This window comes from Agelaius phoeniceus, chromosome 3 (genome assembly GCF_051311805.1).
Source record: "Agelaius phoeniceus isolate bAgePho1 chromosome 3, bAgePho1.hap1, whole genome shotgun sequence".
NCBI classification, from domain to species: domain Eukaryota; kingdom Metazoa; phylum Chordata; class Aves; order Passeriformes; family Icteridae; genus Agelaius; species Agelaius phoeniceus.
Genome location: NC_135267.1, coordinates 85,884,409 through 85,910,621, shown reverse-complemented (window position 1 = coordinate 85,910,621; position 26,213 = coordinate 85,884,409). Strand labels below are relative to the sequence as shown.

At 41.8% G+C, this 26,213-nt stretch overlaps 1 long non-coding RNA gene across 2 annotated transcripts in view; it reads left to right on the top strand.

Annotated features, from left to right (window-relative positions):
* The window catches only part of LOC143693594 (uncharacterized), a 38,126-nt gene that overhangs the window by 2,566 nt on the left and 9,347 nt on the right, over nt 1–26,213 (top strand). Inside the window, exons 2-3 of one of the 2 annotated variants that reach the window (XR_013181443.1) lie at nt 16,673–16,776; nt 24,587–24,758. This is a non-coding gene — a long non-coding RNA (uncharacterized LOC143693594). The remainder of the gene's footprint in view (nt 1–16,672; nt 16,777–24,586; nt 24,759–26,213) is intronic. The other variant, XR_013181442.1, reaches the window with a different exon arrangement.

The following is a 26,213-nucleotide window of genomic DNA, read 5'->3' as shown; positions in this document are numbered from 1 at the left end:
TGCACTGACTAAGGGTCTCTTGTTTATCAAATTATTAAAGTTGAACTGAAAGAACTGTTAAGTTTATTTCTATAAACAGAAAATAAATTTTTCCCATCTCTTCATGAGAACCAGATCATCTCCATCTTTTGGGGCTCTTTGCACCTTCTTCATCCTCCTCATTCCTTCACATCTGCTATACTCTGTGTCCTGGCTTAGTTTGCTCTACTACTCTTCATTTGCAGCACCCAGCTCTGCTCTGGCATGCTTGGAAGTGCAAGTCCATTTACCTTCCTTTGTTTTTGTAGACCCAGCTTCACAGCTGGATTTCCACCTGGCAGACCTCTCATCTTGACTGGGACACTTCAGCCCACATTAGAAAGTTTTCCTCAGTTTCTGTTAAACAGTGTGTTCAACCTAACTGGTTAAAGATGGAGCTTGTGCCTCAATGCTTTTTTTTGTGGCTTTGTTTTAGTCACAGTTGGCCACACAGTGAGATCTCCCAGTGTTCTATTACTCTGTGACACTCCATCTAGGGATATGAAAAAGGATGAGGACTGGGTCTCAGGGAGAGTTTTTAGTTGCTGAAATGGCTTCAACTTTGGATGTCAGCAGTGACAGACATTAGGTGAACCAGCAACCCAAATTCTTCACCATATGAGGCACAGCAACAACATTCTAAATCCAATCAAAATGATAATTGTTTTTCATAATTTATTTTCTTTGCACATTTTAAACTCTCGTTATCCTCACTAGAAGTCTCTGTGGAGCCACATCTTTGCCTTTTAACAATGCCTAAGTCCATGGCTACAAGCACCCCTCTCCAAACATCCTTTTGTGGCTCAGCACCTGGAGCTGAGAATTCATCAGCAAATAGGTAGTGGAGCTAAAAATGACCCCAAGGAGGATCTGAACTAAATCTTTCAAAGCGCTCAGATCACAGTGCTTTAATTAGCTAACAGACAGCTAAGCACTCTGGAACCTGCAGCTTGCTGCCCTTGTGGGCTGAGAGCTTTACACTAGCAGAAATTTGGGAGATTTTCATCTCTTCTCTCTCTTGCAAACTGCAAACTTTGCCATTGGATTTTGAATGTGATGCTTGGTAATGTAGCAACGGTACAGCATTAAAAAAAAAAAAAAAAAGAGACAGAGAGAAAAGAGAAAAAAAAAAACCCTCTCAGACTCCAGAGAAGAATAGCTCCTGCCATTTCCCTTTTGTATCCGCTGCCGAGGTATTTGAAAAGAGCAGGAGATAAGTAACCTCATGACTACTGCAGATTAGCAGGCTCTGAGGCACCGAACGCGATTGCTGTTGCTGGGAGTATAATGGCTATTGAAATTCACATTTATACAGACATTTTCATGGTGGCACTGCAAAAAGCATGGTGTACAGGAGGCTACAGACTATAAATGCTGAGGCCATGCAAAATAGGACAAGGCGCAAAATCATTGGGAAGCATTCATTGGGAAGCAGCAGGGCACTGACCAGTTCCTGCCGTGCAAGAGACCCTCTCCAACTTCAGATTATGGATCTTCCTCAGAGACAAAGAATACACTATAGCTTGGAAAATTACTGTCAGAGGCTTTCTATAGGGAAGGGAACACAAGTCCCTGACCTGCAACGCTGAATGACAAACTGCCACGAGGCTCCTGCTGTCCTGCCAGGCTCTCCAAGGCAGATCATAGGCATGGAGGAACTTCTGCCAGGGAAGCTCTGGAGGACAAAGGTACAACAGATGTTTTGGGTTATCTTGTAGCCTCTGTTTTTGTTTGTAGTTTGTTTTGTAGAGCTCACTGAACTGGGTGGGATGGGGCTTTATGCAAGAGGTGGTATGGCCTGTCACTGTTGCAGAGGCACCTCATGTTGTGTGCTTGTCCTTGACACAAGGGCTACAGTGTGCCAGGTCATCCTTTTCCAAGGTGTGTACATCAGAAAGGGCACACAGTTTGCTCAAGGCTGCTTAAAGCAGCTTTAACACTGAAATATGAGAGGCTCAAAATCAGCTGCATTGGGATTGCCCCAGGACAATGACACTGTTCATTCTAACCCATGATCTGTGATGCAAATCGTGAAGCATTCTGCACGTGAGTGAATTCAGCTCTCTCAATCTCCTCAGCTCCTCAGTAAGGTCAGTACTATTGTTCCCATACTAGGCTGGAGAGATGGATGTACTGAGAAGGAAAGTGTTTTTTCCACCACCACCTCGAATAAATACCAAGGACAGACTTGGGAAAATAAGACAGACAAATTTTCTCCAAGTCTCCTGGTCTGATGCATATGTATGCAATTTCCCAATAAAGACACAAGTAATTTCTTTTTGTATTTCCTCATACTCTACAACATCCATACCCACAGCCTCTGAATACCTTTCAAGCATTTGCAGTGTTATCCTTCTAGCATCCCTGTGAAGGAAATGCTAGAGTGCCTCATTTTACACTTAGCAAGTAATTCAGGGTTTTAAGGTATGTCTCATGCCTTTGGTTTGAAGAAATATGAAATTATATGGAAAGCTGAACTGGTAATAAGCAATGTTTGCATAAATTCCAGAAGAAAGCACTTTCATAACATGTTTTCTGATATTTAGTTGCAAAAACCTTAATTCCTCGTCTGTCTGTCTCTGATGGGAGAGTGGGGCAAGCTCTTAACCAAATTTTCATGTATGCACCTCTCCAGGGAGTAGAATTGGCACATAGTCATTAGATGTAAGTTATATCCACACATTTCTCTCCAGCTGCTCTTGTTACTGAGGAGAAAGCTGATGTGTTGATTTTCATCTCTTATGTACTTTTGATTAACTGATCCCCAAGGAAAAGAGGGATTAAAAACCACACCTGTAGGTTCCAAAGGATATGTCCTGGACAGAGCTGTTCCTCCTGCTCCTTCCAATCCTGCAGCTTTCCATCTCCTATGTACAGGGAGGTTTCCAAACAAGGTGAGCCATTCCAACTGGTGTAATGGTTTTGTGTTACACCTATTCCGTCAGAAAAATGAGTTGTCTGCATAGTGTGGGCTGCTTGATGCTATAATAGTAGGGCCTGTGGGTCATGGTTGAGCAGCACTGGCAGAGATGGGGCTAGCACTGGAATACCAATGTGATCTGGTGGTCAGAAGTGAAGAAGCTGGTAGATTTTGGTCTGTGACAGGTTTTGATGCCAAATACCTTTGTGAAAGAGGTATGATCTTATTCCAGTGGAGCCAATTCATTGTGTCACTGTTTCTTCTAGCATTGCTAAAATTCAGCACCAAACTAATAAGGGTTAAAAATAACTCCACAGCTGTGTCTATTACTCTCTCTAAGTAAATGTTTACTTTCTTTGTATCTGTGTTAGTGGCACTGGCCAAGCCAGCATTCAGACAAAACAGAACTGAATGAGTTACTGCTTTAGCCCCTGGGTCACACATGGTCATGATGCAAGAAGCACATAACTTATTTTTACTGGAGGGAGAATGTGGAAAAGACCCCCAGGTCTACAAACAGAAGGAGCCAGTCCCATAACAGCTAAGGACACCAGGCTGTCTTATTAAGGTCAGGTCTGGTGTGTCATGTTGAACGTAATTATTCTACTGCTTATAATTTCAGTACATTTGAATCTGAATATAAAATGAGGCAATTTTCTTCCTGGGGATAAGAGAAATGTGTGCCTTTGCAGAACATGAGACACAATCACTCCCAGACTGGCCAGCTTCATTTCTTCCTGATGAGCCTCTGACTCCCCAGGGAATAAGCTGAAAACAGTATTTCCAACAGAGAGGGCAAGATACAAAGAAGAAAGTTTTTCTTCTGCTCTCAGGGGTGTTGTGCTTGGATGGTGGCCTGTTGCTAAGTGGCCCTACGGGAACGATTCCCAAAAGGATCATAGTTCTGTGTCTGGGGATTTCATTCTCTTTAGACTTCTTTCATCTCCTCATTCAAATCCCACTGCTGAGATTGACCCTGTAAGCTATTAGTTGCCTTCAACTACCATTCTTTCCACTTTAAAAGCAAGGCTGATAGGAGCGTTTAAAAAAAAAAAAAAAAAGAAAAAAAAAAAAAAGGGGGGGCTCTTCCGCCCTAGCAAATTTTATCATTAGGTAAGTGCAAAATACTCTTCTTTTTTTTTCCTCTTTTCTTTCTGGAGTGAATGAGATTGGATTCTTTGTTGCCTTGCACTTTACAGTGAAATTTATGCTTGTGCCAAATGCCTATAACATGCTGCCAAATCCAAAGAGTAGCATTTTGTATGTTCTTTGTTCAAGCATGAATGCCTTGTGCAAGGTGCAAAGCAAGACTAGCTCAGATGCTATAATAGTTCCAATCACAGAATGTTACTAGCAAATGCTTAAATATGGTAGCACATTTCCTTAGGTCTTCTGCCTCTTGTCTGAAGACACGATTACTGAGGCTGAGCACAATCCCCACGCAACAAAACTGGCATAAAGATAGAAAGATACTAGGTATAAAATAGCATTTCCCATGACCTTGTTCATTGGCAACCTGCAAACAAAATTTAGTTTTTCAAAATCCAAGCCCAAGTAGGAACAATAGCAGTGCCAGTTTGCACCCTCAATAATTTTTGGGTGTCTTGTGATCACCTCTAACTGCAGCACACAACGAACAACGAAGGATTCTGCACACACTCACAATTAAAACACTTGTGTGACCTCTGATCCATTTCAAACCTCAGAGAGAATGAAAGACCTTTTATTATACATTGATACTGCACATTTGAGTGTTGTTTGGGTTTTTTTTTTTCTCTGAAATGGTTTCTAGTCCTGTAAAAAATTCTGGATGACCCTCCCTTCAGGATTGCTCTCACAGCAGCAAATGTTCTCTGTTATAGAGGTGTAGGGGCTTAGGCTCAGGTCATCAAGAAGACAGATATTCTTGGGGGATGACAGGAGGAAGTAACTGTGGAAGAACCCCTGACATGAGAGTATTTCCTGCCTCTGGAAGTGAGGTTGTTTCCTTCTGGTGTCCTCAGAAGAACATGTATATACTCTCTGTCAATTCAAATCCATAGGTCTTTGATGGCACAGGTTCCTGAATTGTTTGTTGTTGTGGGCTATCATCCTTAGGAAATTAACATGATATATGTGATCACAGCATTTAGGAAGAAGGACCTTACCTGTAAAAAGACATGGCTGGTGCTAAGAGTCCCCAGTGTTTCTTTTGGATGAACCCAGGCCAGCTGTGGTTAAGCCAGGCAGTGCTGAACATGACTTAGGGAGGTTGCACTCTGGTCTTTCTAGTTCTCCTTTCAGCTCCTTACAGGAGAGACAGGGAGAGATCTGTTCTGTGGGGAGGAGAAAAAAGGGAAGTTACATTCTGCTCCTTCTTGAAAAACAGAAGCTTTATAATTGAATTTGTCCAAATGAGAGCAAAGCCTAAATTTGACATCTACTTCTTAGGTTCCTGACAGGAACCATCTTTCTCCCATCTATGCCTCTAAGCTCCTATGTTAACTTCAGGGCCACTTCTTCACCTTATCCACAGTGGAGGGACGTTCTAACTTGGCACTTTGTGAGGTGGTTTGAAGTCTGATCTCAGAATACAAAGAAACTTCCTCAGGAAAAATTGCTGGACTAGGATCCTGTGATTTCTGTAAGAACATGGTGTTTAATTATTGCTAAACATGTGAATAAGTAGTGATGGGATTCACTGAGAGCATCAGTACCTACCACAGCATCTTGCTGTGCTGGGCTCAGTCTGTAGCCTCCCAGGAGATCAGCTGGCATTTAATTTTGATCACTGAAGAGGCTGATCTTGCAACAGTGACTGACTTAGCTGATGTGTGTGAAAATGTTATTAAAATGGGAAAATGTCTCTCCAAATGGATTTTGCTTTGCCATTTAAAAATCCCATGTAAATGATGCACATAGGATTTAGAGTGGGAGAAATATCAGAGATAATAATAATAAACCTCTAATACAAACAGGTCAAGTTTCACTCAGTGGGATTAAGGCTCAGTCATGTCTCATTCAGGAGTGTAGTATTAAGCCGTCTTTCAAACATGACAAGGTTTATGTTTTCCCTGAGTTGTTTCCAAATGAGGAGGGAAATCTCAATTAATTTAAATTATTGCCTATTGTCAGTCCTGCCTCCATGGATTTTGGAGTCAAGCCTGATGCCATAACCTACAGCAGCAGTGATGGATGTAGGTTTGCCCTTGACAAGGAAGCAATAAGTTCCAGAAAAAGGTGCCGAGCAGGGGAAGAGTTGCCTGAAGAAGGGGCACAAAGTGGAGTGGAGGACACACTGTCCCATTCTCTGGGAGCCATCGATGTTGCCATAGAAATGAATTTGAAAGAGTGGTTTATTTTACCCTCAGAAAAACAGAAGTTTCTTTTTTCCTCTAACACTGGCTGCTAGAAAATCATAGCTATACATGGAAAAGACCAAATCACCTTCCCTCTAGCTGCCTCTGGACAGAGCAGCTATCAAGCTGAATGTCTGTATCTCAAAATTGTGAGTTCTACCCCTTTTCTGGCAATTCTGTCCCTTGGCTTGGCAGATTGCACTGTTAGAAACTCTTTTTTTAAAATGATACTTCACATTTTATATCCATCTGAGCAGCTGAATCAGGGAACTCACCTGTAATGTATTGAAGATGTATGGCATGTGTGAATCCTCATTGTGTTGCAGTCAGATCCTCTGACTTGCTTAGCACGATACAGACATGTTGTTATATTTAGGTACCATTTACACTGCCCTTTTTCAACTCTGACCTTCAAATACATGCAGAAGTTACTTTTTCCTCCTTATATGTCACTTAATAAAATTAAACTACAGCAGCTGCATTCATGTGCTGTAGTACCTGTGTTGTTGTCATGATCCCAGATATTGGGGGCTTTAGAGATGTATTGCTTTACCAGGATGGAATGTGACCATCCTTCATTTGTGCAAAGAAAGGTACCACCTAAATTCAGGATACCTCCACTCATTAACACTATAGAAATATCAAAACTTTCAGGGATTCCTTTCATTAACTAGCCATCAACATTTGTGATTTCAAATGAATTTGCTGGGATTGTCCTTGCTTGGGATAACTCTTCAATTTATGCAAAACACCTGTCTGAAATGTGTCTCATGTCAAGAGGTGTAGGCTCAAACTGCTGCTTTTCCCACAAACTGATTCCTCTGGTCCTTTGCTGTGATGTTTGCAAGCCCTTTGTTGTTTTGGGACATTGTTATCATTGTCCCTTCCATATTCTCCTGAGGGAAGCTGGAGGCCAGAGCTCCCAAGAGCAGAAATTTCTGCCCCCAGAAATTTCAGAAAAGGGAAAAATTTCATCCTTTAAATTTTACCATTAATTTTAGCTGGTGTGCGATTTTTTTTTCAGACAGTGAATTTTAAATTTGCAATACATTCTGCCTTTGAAAACCAGTGTTAGCAATTAATAAGGCACAGCAGCTAGGGATAGAGAAGCATATTAATCTATCTAGAAATCTATACAAAACCAGGGCAATTTTAGGTACTGAATTTTTCCAAAAACACCATGTGAATGAACTGTAGATCACTTGAATTAATTAACAGGTTTTCAGACCCAATTTCAAATGGTGAATTAATTTCAGAAAAAAACCCCTAAAACCTGTGAACAGTTATTTTGCAATGACTAAATAGATTATAAGAGAAACTTCATTTAAGAAGTTATTTATATTAAAAAGACTTGCTCAAAAACTTGCTCAGCGCCTGAGATTTGGGAGTTAACCCTTTTGATTCTAGTCCCATGCTCTCTCTCACACACACACATGCACACACACACACACACACATTCTGTCTCTCTCTCTGGACGATTTAGCTCTTGCAACATCTTGTTATTAGCCATAATCATTAGTGCCACGGTCGTTTTGCTGTTCCCTTTCCTCCTCTCTCATCTTTCCTGGTTCTGCTTGTGCACTACAGTGATTCCTCTCTGCCTTGTAGAATTAATTTTAAACATGGAGACTTACATGCTTCAGTCTTTAGATGGCACCAAAACTGAATGCACTAATTAGGGAAGCTTTATGATTTCTATTATTTCCCACTCACAGAGAAGCCTGGTTTTTTTTAGCGCCTGTGAATGTTCTGGCTTGGCAAGGCTTTCTAGGAGTTCCACATATGCTGTCTGTAGTGCAAGGCCTTGTGTTGATTAAAGGGCACCATCTAAACAGAAGCAATTACACCAGCAGCTTTGAAGTGCAATGTATATTGGCAAAAACAGTACTGAATTGAGATGCAAGAGTCTGACAACAAAACATAATCAAATTCTTGAAATATAAAACTAAATGGTGAGGTTGTCTGATGTTGGTAGTGGTCCTTTCAATTCCTTCCTGCTCAAGCATATGAAGCAGTCAAATATTTTCTTTTCATCGCAGGGCATTATTACCTTTAAGGAGCTTGTTTATGCAGTGACTTCAATTTGTCTAGATGGTATTGACTGAAACAAAGCAATGCATGAAATTGCATTTCTAAAGAACCAGTGCAAAATGATATGAAATTAAAATAGATAGAGACATTAAGTGCTCCCCAAGGGCAATAACAGTGGTACTTAATGGTCAGAGACAAAACTAGGAGTTATTTACTATGTAAATCCTTATAGACAGACAGACTTCTGATAACTGGGGCTGTGGTGAAGGAAGGTCTGAAATTGTTGCTTTCTTTCAGCCCTAATGCTGGGGTGGTCACAGCCCACTCAAAGTGATCCCTCCTGGTCTCCAGCCCTTCCCATATTCCAATGGTCTTTTCTTAACTGGTTGCTGCTTTCAGAGCACCTGTCAAAGCACAGTCACAAGGCCAGAGTCCTGGAAAGCTGAATGGGTAAGAAAAATTAGCCAGGGTCATTTTTCTTGAATTTAAATTGAATTATGTATTTACATTGAATTATGTCTCTTATTTCTTTACTTATATTGCACTTCCAAGAAGCATACTTCTATGGCTTAAGAGCAAGTGGCCCAGAAGATTTGAATTTTAACAAGTGTGAACTGTACTGCTAAATACAATCTCAGACTTGAGAGGTTGGTTCAAAAATTACTCAAAGAAAAACTGCACTATGTGCAAGCATGTTGTACTGTCTATTCACTCTGTTTGGATCAACTTTTTTTTTTTTTTTTTAATATTCTAAATACACAAGTAGTAACAACAAAAAGTAGAAGACAGCCAACCCAACAAGTCTGCTTAGTATTGGCTGAGCCAACAGCAAGCTTTTATCTTAGGTGTTAGTAAATTTGACAAATATTCTACATGTGCATTGAAACTTCTTAGAAACATCTCAGCTTCCCCTTACTGTTCAAGGGTCTGCTGCAACCTCCTTTCCTTCAACGAGAAAGGTCTGAGGGACCACCATGGTCACAAAAGCAAATGGTGACAAGGTTTGTGAAGTGAGGAGCTCACCCAGGAGCTACAGGGAACCTCTGACCTCTGTTAACCACACTCAAACTAGCAAGTGGCAACCTGAGTTTTAGAAAGAGGCATTTTCTGAAGGGTTCAGTCTGTTTCATGTGCCTGATTGCTCACACAAGCATCAGCACTCACTCCAATGAGATCTCTTTCAGCAATGGCTCGGCACTCAGAGCACAGTTTTGATGTGTCCACTTTGGCACTGAAGCTGGCACGACCTGGTTGTTGTTCCTCTGACCTGGATTGCTCATTGCTGCTCATTTCTGCCTGTACCCTCTGTGACTGCCCCCTTGAGTGTACTGTGGACACGGATCTCTCAGTAAAGTCCTGGAAAAGATTATGGGACAGATGGAAGGAAATTTGCTGCAGCCATGTTATCTAGCAAAGTAGGTCTGTGTAACACTGTAAGGCTAATGAAACATTGGTAGCATGATGAGTGATAAGTGAGTCCCTAAACCCTCTTGGTTTTGAAGAGCAGTGTGGCCAGCCCTCTGATGAGGGATGCTCTGGGAAGTGCTGGGCTCACAGGAGCAGTCCTTCAAGGCAAATTGCTACAGATCTTTTTTCCTCCGCTCTACTTGCTCACCAAATACCTGTACAGACTGAGTTACACTTCCCAAGGAGTTAGCATCCTTGACATGCTTTGTAGGTAAATGAAAGCTTGAAACACCAATTTACCAGCTCCTCTTCAGGGCCTTGAAGTTTTCTTGGGTAGATGCTGAGTCCCAAGCAAATAGCAGCCATAAGCAGCCTGCTTTCCATGTTTTGCCTTGAAAGGGTAGCTCAAGACAGATACCAGCCACAAATCCCCTTATTTGCCTGTTGGATTAGCCTGTAAACTGTGCAATTCAGCACTGGAACATGTCTCCAGTGAGGCTGGCATCACCATCCTTGACGATTTTCAAAACTTTTGGACAGGGCCCTCAGCAACCTGACTGCTTTTGAAGATTATTTTGAGCTTGTGCTTGGTTTAGATGGATTCCTAAAATCCCTTCAAACCTGAATTATTCTAGGTCTCCTAGAATAAAACTCCTTTGTGTTGATTGTTTGGACTCATTATCTCCTTTCATTTCTTTGCTATCTGGTCTCCCTTAAAAAATTCACTCCCTTAAATATAATCGCCTCTGTCTTGAAGGAAAAAAAAACAGGATCCACAGAAAAACACAGATGACCTAAGTGAAAATTTTAGTGATACCATTACATCAGAGCAGGGCTTTAATTAGTAGGCCTGAAGTAAAGATAATCAATTCTGCCTGTATCTGTTACAGACACATGAGAAGGATGCTAACCAGATGGAGACTGTCATTCGTTAAAGTGAAAGGTGTCTTCTCTAACCTTGGAAAGATTTCTGTTCCAACACTGTGCTTCCCTTCTTGAGCAGCTCAGCAAGGCAATAACTGTGAGGAGAAGAAAGAAAGAAAAGAAGGATTCAGAGATGTAGAACTTGAAGAAAGCTATCAAAAGGAAAGCTACAGTCAAAAGCTATCATACCTGAAATATGGTTTTTAACTTTTACATTGCTGGTGGGTTCTTTCTCAGGAGCTGCACAAATTTACCTTGGCCTGTAAAGAACAATTTCATTCTTTGTGGATTTAGCCAGGAAGAAAGGCACTGTGTCAGGAAAGTCTGGGCACAGAAGGAAGGAGGCAGGGCTACAAGTATGCTTCCCATTGGAAAGATGATTCTTTTACAGTGATTCAATATGGTCACAGGGGCTGCACAACGTGGCTCTGGATCTGTGTTGCCTTAGAGAAAGCTCCCATCACAGAAAGGAGAGGAAAGCACTGTGGAGTAAGGCTTCACCTGTCCTCAGGGTCTCCAGTCTCCCTGGAATATCCTGTCCTCTATTCAACAGACATGGCAAGGAGACTTTGGCCAGACCAAGCACTCCCATGTTCACAGATGCCCATTGCAGGGGGGAACAGCCTGAAGGATGAGCAGCAATTCCTGTGTCTGTTCTAGAAAAGCAAAACTGGGACCATTAGGGAAAAAGTAATTAGAGACAACATGGTAGGATTCCAACTTTACACTGCCTTTTATTATGAGGTATTTATGATCCTGTGTTTTCTAAATATGCCTTGCTGTTTGCTGTCTTGGAGAGTGGGAGAAGTCTCAAAGACAACCCAAAAATGGCAATATGGTAAGAAGAAAATAAAGGAGAAAAGTAGTGACTAAGATAGAAAAGATCCATTTTTCTTAAGTGTCTAAGGGACTTAAGAGACCAAATATTTGGTAAATTTAAGTCACTTGAGGCACTTCTGATAATTTACCCAATTTACCAGGAAAAAAACCCCGAATTCTAAAAGCCTGGCACTAGTTATGCTGGAGGCAAAACAAACCTTATTTATTATGTCTCTCACTACTCTGTATATCCTAAGCTTGGTGGTAGATCCCCAGGGAATTTCCCCTTGAACACATCCTGTCTAAGCACAGAGCAAGTAATGTGTGAGAGTGCCTAGAAGGAGTCACTGTTTTTGAGTGACAGCATGTAAACAGTACAGTCTCCTGTAGAAAGGCTGTCTGCTGGTATTTCAGTTCTCTGGTAGAGATTCTGTTTCCCCTGTAGTCTGGCCTCTCCTTGTCTGTTTGTTTTGTTATCATTTGTATGGAGATCATCAGATCCAAGTACATTTGACATATGGAGATAACAGTCAGGAAAGGAAACAACATATGGCAGACAATTCATATCCATCAAGATCTGACATAAAACCATTTTTAGCAATAGAAAAAGAAGAGCAGAAAAAGACAGCAGGTTTGAATTTAAAATAAGCATGCTGCTCTAAAAAACAGGAGGGCCCAGGACTAGCTTTTCTCAATGAGACCATTGCTTCACCAAAGCCGGCACCTGCTGATGCTTGAACACGGGGTTAAAATCCTCTGTAGTGCCCTGGCCAGCTCCTTGTTGACCATCATGAGCAACTAATGACTAATCTCAATGCCCAGAATGAAGCCAACTGCAATACCTGTTTAGCCTTTTGAATCACTGCCTTGGGCTACTTCTGGGCTAATTCAGCTGTTTAGCCCAGGCTGTGGGGAGGAGGGAGAAAAGGAACATGTACAGGAACATGTACAGGTGCTAAAGGAACATGTACAGGTGCTGAGTACTGGGTGGGTGCAGGGAACCCAGAGCATGATGCTTGGCTCTGCTGTCCTCACTTGTGCCCTGGAGCAGCATCACATAATTGATTGGACAGATGAGATGGTACAAGCCCTTCCTCACAAGGCACTAGCATTGCCTCTTGGAAAGGTAGACAGGACTGAATTCAGGACGAATTCAAGTCATCTATATGGGTGCTTTGGATGTGGACTCCTGGGTCTCAGGGATGTCCTAGGCCTCAGGCTGCTCCTGGGACTGACCACCTCAGGTAAGGTGTGGATGTATACCACAAGAATGGTATGTGGGTTCTTTCACACAAAATAAAAGCTGGTCTTTCAGTTTGGCTGAATTGAGCTTTTGGCTGGAGAGAAGCATTTTGAAGGACTGCATCTAGTCCAGACATGGCTGTATATGTATTATTTGGATACACTGGGAAGTTTTAAAGGAATGAGGATGCTTTCCAAAAATACTGTGCATGTCACTAATCTATGTAACTTAGTAATAAATGGAATTTCTTCTGTAAAATGTTACAGCAATTTTTCCCTAAGGGAAACCTGGCCTTTTGCAAAAAAAAAAAAAAAAAAAGTGGCTTTTCACTTTCACTTGGTTTCCCTTTTATAGCCCTGTGGAAGAGTCCTACAGGACAGAGATGCTAATTTAAGGATGAGAAAACATCTGCAAGGGAGTGTTTACATTGCCTACTCTACAGAGGTCTCATAGCATCCCTCCTGTGCCAAGAGGAAGGAGCAGCCTCAAGCTCCTTCTTATGAAACCAAAAGCTGAAAAACAGAGGAGAAATAGACAGAGATATATTTTTCAGGGAGGATCTTCTCCCAGTCTATTTTCCTGATGTTCTTTTATATAACTTCTGGTGTGGCCAACCCTCTTTCTCTTCTGGCAATTATCTTCTCATCTGTTATTTTCTCTGCTCCCGGAGCAGAACAGTTGAGCTGTAATGTTGGGGTTTGCTGGTACTGCATCTCTGTAAATAAAAGGATAGAAAATCTTGTGGGAAGAAACAAACACTCTCTGAGATGGACAAAGCTTATTTGGTGATTCAGGGTACCTTGCTAGGAATAGAATCAGTAAACCTCATCTACGGGCTAAACATTGACCTGAGTAGGGCTATGTGACAGAGGAATTTGGCTAAATGTTTCTCCCACTCCTGTCTGGGTGAGCAGGAAGGATGAAACCTTTGTCTGGTTTAACAGGGCATCAAAGCCTGGCCCTGTCCAGAGCCTCACCACAGTGGCAAAAGAAGGAGGTATTGCACAGTAATCCTTTACACATGCCAGCTTGGAGGGTTTAAAATGCAAAATGGCATTTCAATGTTCAAGAATAGCAAGTAATTTGATGGCTGTAACCGAAAAGCTTCCAATAGAAAAGCAATGTGTTCCAGGGCTGCATAACACTGCTGATAAAATTGCCTTTGGATTCCTTGTCTAATATTCCAACCTTTCTCTTGCTCAGCAAAACACAATAGCTTGCACTAAGCCTCCCTGAGAGGGTAGCTAACAGCACATTTACTAGACACTTCAAACATTTGATCATATTTCTCCTGAGTATATTTAATATCTATTAATGTCAGCAGCCCAGCCTGATCAAAATGCCTGCATTGCTGGGAAAGAGTGTTTATTATAAAGATGAAATGGGTAAGCAATCACTTACTGATGTCTTTTAGAAATGGATAGGTGACTACCTAGGCTCACCCTACCCCACTTCTTCTGGACCCCTGTGCCCAGCCCTACTCTGTTACCCCCCTGTTGCTGTGTGCTGCTCTGAATGCATTAGAGTGGTTATTCTGAGTATGCAGGAGATGCCAGGAATAGTTTCAGGTTTCCTGCCTCATCAAACCAAATTCAATCTGTAAAAAATTAATACACCCAGAAGGAACAGTTAAAAGCATCTCCAATCAATTAATGTTAAAATGGGGGCTAGAAGGCTGATTTGTTAAAGGAAACCCAATCTAGCTCAGAGCTCAAGAGGCTACTGAGATGAGTTACAGTGATGAGTCAAGCTGCAGTGCTTCAGAGGACAGGAGCAAATAAGGTATAGGTTGAAGCAATCCATGTATCACTCTCAGCTGCTCATTGCTTCAGTCTGGGGGACCCCAAAGGCACACTCTGTTTGGGGTGGGCCAAGAAGTCTCAGCAGAACAAGTCTTCCTCCCAGATTTCCCACAAGGCAGGAGGTGGTGCAAGTCTAGGTGTTTGCACTGGCCATTCAAATCTTCTGTCCTTTCTTCCAGTGCAACTGGAGGGAGAGTAAAAGATGCAGCCAACATCTTTGAGAGAGCTGCACATTTACAGCAGCCCCATGTGTACTGCACTGCTCACTTCAGCGACTCAAAAGACAAGTTGGTACACCATCCCCATAACTTTGCCTGTAAAAATCATAAGTCAGAAAGAGATAGATGAAAGTTGGGAGGTTCTTTATTGATGTCTGAACCTTGTTGACATTCAGTGTTACTTTGTGATGGAAGCTGAGACTCATATAATCTCTTGACTCCAGAGTCTGGAGCTTCAAGATGCAGTTTTAAAGGCATGTGGATGTTTCAAGAATAGCCAACAAAGATCCTTGTGGTGTATTTAAATCTATATAATTTACACACAGTGGGTTCAATCTACAATTCTTGACAGCCTTTTGTCTGGTGGGCTAGTCTTCATAAAGCTGATTTTATTTTTTTTCCTTGAATGAAGCCTTGATTGTTTGCAAATGGTAAAAAACTTCCAAATCCTGTCTGAAGCCACATTTGAATGAAATCTTTTCAAGTATGTTTTCTTGATACCTGCTGCCTTAAAAATAAATAAATATATAACTAACCAAATAAATAAACAATTAGGTACACAGCCAGCTGAAGCCTATTGTCACCACTTTGTTTCTGATTAAGGTAGGTCACACTTTTCTTCCTTCCAGCTATTAAGTATTTAGATCCATTTATACTTTAATCTCTTGCCTTTTTTCCTGGTCCTTTGTTGCTGTGTTACATCCTCACAGTCAGAGAGCATTGAACTAAGTGGTAGAAAAATGGGAAGAGGGAGTTAAGGCAGTAATCCAGCTTTGAAATAAAAAATTGGCCTGAGGTTAGTGCTTGAATCTAAAGAGATTACCGAAGGCAGAAGGGGGGAAAAAAAAGGCTGACAAGAGAAACTGAGGCAATACAACTGAGCCAACATTAGTGCTTATCTGGATGGGGTACTTGAATGGACTCCTCGTGACAAAGGGTTAATTAAATTGCATTTCCCTGAGTGTTGACTGGGCCAGGGCTAAGAGTGAGAGATTTTTGGAAGGTTATGATACAATTGATAGGGTTGTTAGGTAAAAATGTAGTTCAGCTGGTGCTGGGCTATGCTGCTTGTGGGCTGCTCTGTTCAGGGAGGGCTTCACACTGCCATGAGGAGGAAGCAGAGAGACCCCATAAGGTTCTGAGATGGAAGGTGCTCATATCATACTCCTCACCTCCCCCTTTATCCCTTTGCTCAGGCAGAGGAGCACTGCACCCCAGAAATGTGGTCACTTGGTTTACAAATCATTGCCTGTGAGATTTAGAGTGTGTTCTGGGCTTGATCTTTTCTGAAAACTATATTTCTGTTGGAGGTGGGAAGGAAATTTTGTGGACACAGTGATAGTCTCATAGTGATGAAACATGTCTGCCTGTTAACTATCACCTTTTCTATATTCTTTATCTTTGACAGTAGCAGCAACCTCTCCTCTGGTTAAATTAGAAGAAACTGGCTAGGGAGAGCTCAGGTAAAGCCAGACCAGATATTCTTATGTTCACTAAAAGAAGTTTACACAAAAATACAATTATTGGTCTCCTCTGTCAGTAACCAGGCATGCCAACTCCATAATGCCCTAGGTTACACCTCTAGTTCTTTGCTGCTTGAAAGCCAAAATCAATTTCCCCATGAAATTTTGAAAATAAAATACCTATTTAAGGAGACATTTTGGGCTTCGTGTGTGCTGCATCACAATAAGATATAAACTGGGTTTTGCTGAAAATAAACATTCTTATTTCATTTATCCAGGCCTGGGCAAGAGGAATGATGTTTCTGCAGTCAGATATAGGAGATTGCACGCCTCACTTGTGCCCTACACTAAGATACAATAAACACAGTGTGGTGCAGCTTTAATTTTAATTCAAAATAAATATTTCCATAACCTACAAAATTCCTCTAATACACTTATCTGGGAGAACACAAAGATTAAAGAAATCCTGCTAATTCCTTTATCTTTCAGATACAGGACTGAAAACAAAGACATCCAAACCTTGAGCCATTTAGAAGAGGAAGAAGCCAAAATCTGTGCCAGAGGTTTGACTGCTGGGATACTCATGGCTTCAGGTAAGCTTCTTTCCCTGGGTTGTTTAGCATTTCAGAGGCCCTCTGTGCTCCTCAAGGAGAGCTGTGGATTACAGACATAAAACCTTGCCTAGCTTGCAGCCAGGGCAGAGCAGGGGGAGTACAAACAAGCTAATCCAGGGTGCCTTCCTATCCAGCTGCCTGCCTCTGACCCTGGCCAGCACTACATGCTTCAGAGGAAGATGTAAGAACCTCACAGCAGGCAGATGTAGGATAATCAATCCTTTCAACCTTGTTCTCAAGCCCCATTAGATCTCATCCTGATCCCAAAATAGTTAGAGGTTGGATTAAGTCTTGAAGGATGGCATTTAATATACTCTAAAAATTGTTGTTATCATTAACTCCCATGACTCTGGAAACTAATGTTATCCATAGACAAATATATTTTCATTTTGAATCACCTTGTGTCCTTGGTCTGCTGTAGCAATGAGTACATAGGCTTAAACACCTGTTTGCAAAAGGTATTTGATATTTCTTTCTATCTGTGGTGATTTTGCTGTGATTTTGTTCACTGCATGTCTCTTTTCCTGACATTATGAGCTAAGGAGGAGGGATAAAGTGAGTATACTCTAAAGATTACACATTCTTTCATCATATTATTGTACAAAAGGTCTCAGAAAATGAATTATTTCAGCAGCTTAAACATTGGTTTGGCAGCCAGCTTCCAGCCCCACTCAAAAATACAGACAGATTTGCACCTCTCCCAACACAAACTCTGATCCACATCTCAGTCCAAATTGCTGATCTTGGCTGACTTTTGTCCCAGTTTTCCCAGTCATGGTCAGGATAAGCAAGATCTTATAGGAAAGCTATTTTTGCAGACCACCCATCCCTTGGCAGCCTTTCCTGCCCTGCTCCAACTGCAGTAGTAGCTCCTGTCTCTCTCTCAACACTAACCCTTCCACTCACCCTTTCTGTCAGCACAGCCTTACCCAGGACTCTCAGGCATCCTGGAAGTGGAAGAGTTGTCAGTCCAAAATGCTTTTCCAGCTTCTCTGTTCCTTTGGCCTCCTTTTCACCCTTGCACCATTTGTAGCACTCCTATTATAGTGATTTTTAAACCTAACCCTTGCTAATAGCCTTCTCTTCTGCTCTTTCCCTAGGATGTCTTAATATTTTGCTTTAATGGGAACCATATCTCCATTTAACTTGTGCAGTATCTCTGAGGAAGTTTTAGAGCCTATGAAGAGATGTTATGTGTAGGATTTCAGCTGGATTTGTAGTGCTTACATAGAATTGCTCAAATATTTTTGAGATTTTGAATTAATTTTAGCTATCTGCTATTGTTTGTGCACAGATTGAATCTGCATGGATATATCTACAGTGATGACTTGGACTGTCTCCTTGTGTCACCTTTGTATCTTTTTTCCCCTTTTCCAATGTTCCATAACTTTGGTGTTTTGGCACTGGAATTTGGTTACCTGAGCCAGTCATCTGGTTGCCTAGGGTCTTTCTGAATGTCATCATCATAATAATTCTTATTACTCACCCACCTAAAAATTTGTGGCTGGTGCATTTTTGCTATTTCAGTTCCAGTTCTTTTTAGATTGTTCATAAACACAAGCAAATTAAACAGTGTGGAATCCAGACTGGAACCTTGAGGCATATGATGTTTTCCAGGGTGAAAATAGGCCATCTGATTCTTCACTTCTTTCCCCTTTATTAAAATTTCATCAAAATAATAGTTTTCTTCCTTCCCTGATTTCCTACAGTTTCTCTTTTTTGTGATGTTTGCTCAAAATCATTTTGACAGTCTCAGTAGGTCATGGCTGTCCTCTGACATGGCCAGAAAATTATGAGAGATTAGTGAAACACTTTTGCCTTCTCTGGCTGTCATTTTAAACACCCTGTTACTATTTTCTTCTCATTCTTAATGTTACTTTCAGGAAAGGATGGCTAAAACATTTCAACCAAGTGTAGCTTTAAAGACTGCAAAAATCTATTTCTATTACCATCCTGACCATCCCACCCCTCAGCACAACCAGGTTTTTAAATATGGAGATCAGTAGTAATTGGAAGAGCATGAAAAAGGGCAGATTTCAAGAGCTTCAGGCTTGATTTTCCAAACAGTTTGGTACTAATACCTGGGACTGGAGTTTCACAGACCCTAACTCAGTGGGAACAGAACTGTGTTGGAAACCTGACCCAGAGCTGTGCTTTGGCCTCTCTTAACAAGCTCATGAGTCTTCATGGCACAGTGCAGCTCTGTGCAGGTAACAAACTCAGCTTCCAGAGATCCAGTAGACCTTTCAGTGCCCAGAAAATTAGCCTTTCAGTAGAGCAAAGCAGCTTCACAGCTATTTGCCTTCCAGTTTGGATGATAATTACAGCAGAATTAGCTTGGTGGCCTTTGCCCTGTGTGTGGTTGTACCAAGAAGACAAGTTTGTACTTTGGAAGTCCTTAGAAAGTACCTGGGAGAGTGCATACACTCATCCCCCATCTCAGACAATGAATAACCCCCTTTCTGCAGCCACTTCTGCATGGGGTGAACCCAAAACCTATGGAGGTTGCTTTCCTGACATGGAGATACTGAGGAGGTGAACATGCCATTGCCTCCGACATTCATCAAAATTCCCCTCTAACCCTCACAGTTTCTTCAGGACTAGGAGACCTCTGAGATCAGGCTGCTCATGTTCCTTCTCCCAGGGAAGTGTAGCTTGTCCAGTGGGACATGTGCTTCACTGCAGCTGCTCCTTCAGGCTGTCACGACTAACAAAGTAGCCCTTGACTGGCTGCACGTGTGCATCCCTGGTGTTCTGCTGCTGCCTAACTCTGCTGAGAAGAAATGGGTGCTGCATTCGACGACCTAGCTTCTCAATGGACACAGTTCCTGGAAGAAAAACCAAAGCTAAACAAAACAAAACCCACAGAAATCAAAACAGCTGGGAAATGCTGCTCCATATAATCCCAGCTGTCCTGTCCTGCTGCTAAGAGGAGCCATGTGGCTGCTACAGACCCATGCAGGAAAACGATGTTATTAGAGGCATCAGGTATTTGTTCAGCAGGCTGTGGGATGCAGCCATTCCTTGGGCACTCCAGATGTATTTACAGTATTAAAAGGTCAAACAATCTTTTTATTTCCCTGTTTGCTTCAGAGGGTTTTGTTGAACATTCTCATTATTCGCTGTGGTATTTCTTTGATTTAAGAGGATTTCTCTACACAGCTGTAGTTATTACAATGCAGTGTGTGTGTGTGTGTGTGTGTGTGTGTGTGTGTGTGTGTGGTGAATGTGCTATTACAGTAACAAACTTCTCCTTGTAGTAGATATTTATTTTGAGAGCAAAGCTTTTAGTTCAGTTGTGCATGTGGCAGTAAAAACAAGATGCACCAGGTAATTTGCAAAAAGAAAAATGAGTGAAATGGAAAAAGACACAAAATTAATAGTTTAGAGTGATGACTTCTGTCCCTGTCTTTGTTATGGCCTCTGTGCCAACTATTAACTTACTTTTTTTTACAGACAGAAATAAGAAACCCTGTACAACAGCATAGAGACCCTAAGAATGGGAATTTTCAAATTTTTGTCTTCACGTAATTTCCTTCTAATGGCAGGCAGGGCTTTTGGCCCCATTGCAGAAAGCCTCTGAATCCCAGAGCAGTTGTCAGGCATCCTTCAGGATCCCCCTCCAGAACTTGCCTGCTGTTCCTTGACTACAACATCCTTCCAGAGGGGGGTGTCAGAGAAGGGGGAGAGGCAGCAGAAAAGGGGTTGCTGGAGCAGAAGCAGCTAAACACAGCACACAAACCCTCTGATTTAGTGAGAGAAGGTAGAGGCAGTGAGGACTATCTGCAGGTTTAGGAACAGTAGGAATGCTGGCATTATCAGCCAGGGATAATTAAAGATATTATAATGAAGGCAGGGAGTCAAAGGCCTTATGTCATTATTTCCACTCCATATTTGAAAATCCACAGCATATGGACTTGGATAAGGCTGATTACTTCCCAGAAGAAGTAACCAAAGAGTCTGCTAAACATTATCTATTAGGACAAAATATATTTGGAGTCTTGAGAGGGTTGGCTCAGGAAACATCTGTTTTTAATGAGCCTAGGAGTGCTGGCAATATTGCAGATGACTGCAAAGGTCTTAAGTTTTTCCAGTACTTTGCCACCCCTTCAGATGGGTGCAACAGGAGCAGTTAAGATAGTTATAAGCTGAACAACCTGAAATTAATATCTGGCAAAATAGCGCACAGGGAAATATGAGGTTCTAACTGGAAATATAATTAATATCAGGCAACTTAGCTTTCAGGGAGGTAGAGCCTATTAAACAGAACCACTTTCATTTTGGATGTGATTACAAATTCAGTTGTCAACAGAGACTGCAGAGAGATAATGTGCTTTTGCACTGTGTTCAGCATGCCCCAGCACAATATTTTGACTTGAGTCAAAAGACGTAGGGAATGCTGACTGATGGGAGTGAGGTTTTTAGGAAATAGTCTGTGTCCAGTGTTATTTCCATTTCTCTGTTGGTGATCTGGAAATAAATATAAAATTGCTGCTGATAAAATCTGAGGATGACACACAAACTGAAGGAGTAGCCAATAATGATGGGGACAGAGTGGTTACACAGAGAGATAAGATGGTGCAGTCTGCAGTGCCCATTTCAATAAAATGCTTTTTAATGTTGCCAAATGCCAAGTCATTCACCTGGATTGCAGGGAAACCAGTTTCGATACAGTCAACTCTTATTCATGACAGCCCTAACATATGATTTGTTTCCTTTTCTTTCCTCTTTTTTTTTTTTTTCCATCTTGAAATATCTGTTAGGGTAATACACTTGGATCTTATCACTGACTGTTTTGCAAATGTTTTTTTTGCCAGCACAGACTGTTTTTAGGTGGTTGCATATGTTAGTGTTAGTCTCCCACAGGTGAGGGTGACAGTGTTGTACCAGCAGTGAGTGAATCAGAGTTGGTGGAGGTGACTGTGGAGACCTACTCTGTGCTCAGCACATGTCACTCTGCTGCTGACACTACCCTTCTCCTTGTGTGCTTTTCCTACCTGGGGCAAGCTGATTAAAGCAGCTCACATCATCCCTGAGCTTGGTGCTGTGCTTGTGACTAAAGTTTCATACATTGGCTGATAAATTACACCAAGTCAAATGTGCATTTAAAGTTACTTGAAGCACTTTCTTGGATAACTGCCCTTCCCAGTTCATTATTTGGGCAGCCTCATACCATCTGTCCAAGCCACAAGCCCAGCTTACTGCAGCTGGGTCTTCATTAATAGACTCCCAAGGTTCAGTCTTTATGCTGTGAGGTTTGAAGGGTGATTAGCATCTCACACTGTCTTGGGCAGGGTAGGGAAAGTCACAGTAGCAGAATTTCTCCAGCTTGTACTTGCTTTACAGCATCAAAACCTCAGATTTCTACAGAATAATGCAAAAGATGATACAGGGGGTGTCTATTTCCAGTTAATTATTAAGAATATCATGATTTCATGCAGAATCTCGAGTGAAAGTCAAAAATCTTAACAAAGAAGTTGCATGTACAAAAATGGATCCATTGATGGATGTTCGACTTTAGTAGTTTTTTCCTCCTTGAAATCAAACATCACTAACTCTAATGTAAGTCCACAAAGTCCTGTGGAAAATTTTATGGTCACAGATTTAGAGTACATTGTGTCCACGTCTCTTTTCATGGATCACTACACCAGATGTCAACAAGGGTGCTGGGCTCAAGTCCTGACTTGCAGGACCGGTCAGCTCTCCCCCATCCCTTCAAGATGCTCCTCTACATGCTCATGGCACCCCACTGAACACATTCAAAAAGCTCCTGCCACTAAGCTTGTGAGAGCTGATGAGATCACAACCTGGGAAAACAGCTTTATTAAAATAGGGTCTTGAATATTGAACCAATTTCTCAGACGTGCTTCTCTTGCCGTTAACCCTGACAGATCAATGGGTTTAAATTTCTTTTCCTAATGGGCTTAGCAGGCTTTGATAAAAAACAAATGTATCTGTGAAGTATTCTCTCTTTCTGTCCAGGCAATTGCTTCTTGATATATACCCAGTTATAAACACCATAGTGATTGTTAAGAGTTTTTTCCCCTTGTGATAGTTTCATATTGAAAGGAATGAGATCCTGTTAATTGTACTAATCATGCATCTTTCAGAACTTATTAGTGGATTGTATACTGCCTCCTCCTCCCACTGCTGAATAATCAATGATATGGGCATACTTGCCTTTGGACTCTTTTTTAACCACCTGAACCTGCAGGTGGTTCCCTTCTTGCTGCACTAGAAAGGAAAGCGGTGATGTAAAATAAATTTTTGTGATGCTAGCAACCAAGGAGTTAATCCCCTTTCCCTAAAAGTCCCCAGCCTATGGATGTTGTTTCAGGTCTATTTACAGGAGTACTGATGACTACAACAAGAACTATAAAGGAAACATGAACCTGCTTCATGTGGTGATGCAGTGAAAAATTAGATGCCTCTGGAGAGCTGGACCTGAACAGCTATTCCAAGGTTATGGGGGCTCCATTTTGCCACTGCCTTCACCAGCCTGTGAGAAAGAAACAGGTACAATCTCCTTAGCAACAATGACCCAGCAGGGAAGAAGTCTTTCCAGGCTCTCACTTCTTCCAGCCCTTTTTAGCAGATGTTAAGGAAATTGCATCTGACCATCAGCACAGAGCCTGGGGGACTTCCTATAATCTACTCCTTCTCTCTGAAGCTGATGATTGTGTGGATGACTACCTCTGCCTCTTCTCCCGTGGGATAAACTGCCTGAGCTCCTACTTAGGGCTCCTCTGAGGGACCTCCTGGGCTTGCTTTGTCCAGTCTCATGACCCCCAGCAAACAGTGGAACAGGAGTGTCTGGGTCATTTCATTTTGCTGGGGGTCTTGTGTGAGCTGGGTTAGTTGTCAGAATCCGGGCTTGGGCAAGGGTAGGGGACAGGAAAGTGCGTGGCAGAGGGACATGAGGTTCAGGTGACAGGCATATGAGAAGTGATTTTCAAATTTACTATGTCTCCTTCTCTGAATCATTTGGGGCTCTCATTTCCTGTGACCATCCTGTACCATTTCAGCAGTAGACACCCAGGCTGAGCATGTGGTGCTTCTGCACCACAGGGGACTTTGTGCACAGACTTGGGGCAATGAGAAATGAAGGATTAATTTGGCTTGTCCTCGCAGTGTTGGCTTTTAGGTTGCCTCTCTGTGATAGAGAAATTTCAACATCTGTAAATAATTCTGTCCTCCAGAGAACTGATTGCCTGTATTGCATTATCCGTGAAAAATTCTTGCCCCAAAACCTTATTTGTGGCTCCATTAACCTAAAGAACTCGTCTGAATGCTCCATTTGCCTTTTAAATAAAGAACAAGTGATTGCTGAGGACTCACATCCCTATCATTTTGTGTTGCTTTCCTCATTATGAGAGGAACATAAGGGTCCCCGATCATTATTTCTGACTCTGTCATTAGCAAAGGTCTGGAAAGCGTGTTTTCACTCCATTAGCCTTCAGAAATAAAAAGAATGATTGCATAAGTCAAGAATAATTATTTCAACCAGCTCTTCTCAATGTATTGCTGTGGAGCAGGCTGGGATCTAAACAGGAACTGACAAATTAATTTATATTATTTCTATTTTCCAGAAAAAACCACCATGTTTAGGATTGATTTAGAAATACAAACAGCTCTATTTGTGGTTTAATGTGCCTCTCCGATCACTTATGACAAACATCAGGAAGCTAATCTTTTCCTTCATGATGTCTGCCAGGATTCCTGCAATTTACCCCCAGAAGAGTGGTAGAACAGAGATACCCAGATCTGTCATGGTCCTTTTGTTTTTCAGAAGTGTGGAAACTTACGTTAATCAGGATGGACCTTCTTCTGTAATGATACCCTTCTGTGATGATGTTGAAGTTCACAGTTATATGATGGCATCTGTGTCCAGGCATGGACTCATCTGAATACGGCATTTTCCATGTTCAGAGCAGTTTCATCTTTGCTTTAGAGAAATTATGGTATGCCTCCACTCTTCTTTCTTTAAAAGACCAAAATGCAGCCATTTTTCTTCTAGATACAGTATTAAAACTTGCTGGACCTCTGATGAGATCAGTAATTCCTTAGCAAGGGATGCTTGCCACCAAGAAGGGTCATGCAGGATGGCCTCTTTCATGGTGTCTTCAAATGTGACAGCGAGAGTGCGTAGGAGTGGGCAGTGAGTCAGGGAGATGGAATCTCTCTGTCCCACCACTGCTTGTTGTCAGCAGGGACAAGCTGCTTCACAGCAAGGAAGGCAACAGACAGTAGGATGATATGATAATTCAGCCTTGGATAGACAGTACTACAGAAGAAGTATAATTTCTTATTTTGACTGAAAATGTTCTTATACTGCTGCAGATAGTAAAGTTAATTACAATGCAGGTGAGAGCTTGGAGTGAAACTGGATTGAAGGAGATTATTTAGTCCCCTTTTCCAACTGAAATAGACTTTTAAACCTTTTCTTAAAAATTACCAATGAGCCTGTTGGCATGAATGAAAGCATCTCCTATAGATCTGTGCAGCTCCTTTCACCACAAGTTTCTCAGCTGGAGTCTTTGGTGGAGGTAGGAAAGATCACATTCTCCTTGTCAGTGAAAAGTTGTGAACTGTTGTGTTAGCTTTTTTTTTTTTTCAACAGGTGTATGGTTGCCAAATGAGATGTGGATTGCAGCTTGAAAACATAGGTATTCTGTGCACAGATGCCATTCAATAAGAGACAAAGGTGATGAGCACAGAAAAAAAACCCCAGGTGATACTATGAATCATGATACTGTGCCAGAATTTTATGTTAATTGCACACCTTGTTTTCCTCACCTCTGAGTGTGCTAGCTCCTAGGAGAGGAAAGAGTTCAAAAGCTTGGCTCCAGCAAACCCACAAAAAGCCTGCAGTCATTCACACTTCACTATTAACAGAAATCATAGCCTGAAAGACAAAGAAAGATGTCCTCTGTTTGACAGTGCTGTAAAACAATTATCATGGTCCCTTTCTCCTCTGAACAATCTTCATGGAAGCCTAGCCAGAGCATCTAAGATAGAAGAGCCCTCTGACCAGTAGTGTAAGAAAGACAGCATCAGTCCTGAGACAAGGAATTCATCTCAGCGACTGACCTAAACTTTAAAGGATCTGAGCCCAGGCATGCAAAGAATAACAATTGGTGCATTGCCACAGTGCCTTGTAAAAGCAGGCTGACATGACCATCACTTTTGCTGGAAGATTCATGATACAGGTAAAACCCCATCAAAATATCCTAGAGAAACAATGGGTTGTGCCTGGGGAGCTGTGAGATATGGCCCAAATCTACATGAGATGAGCCTTCATCCCACTCCAGAACTGTGACAGTGACACATAGGCTGAGGAGGTGTTTTGAAGCATTTGGGTGATAAGCCCCCAGAGCTCCTCACAGTCATCAAGGCTAGAATTACTGCCAGATAAA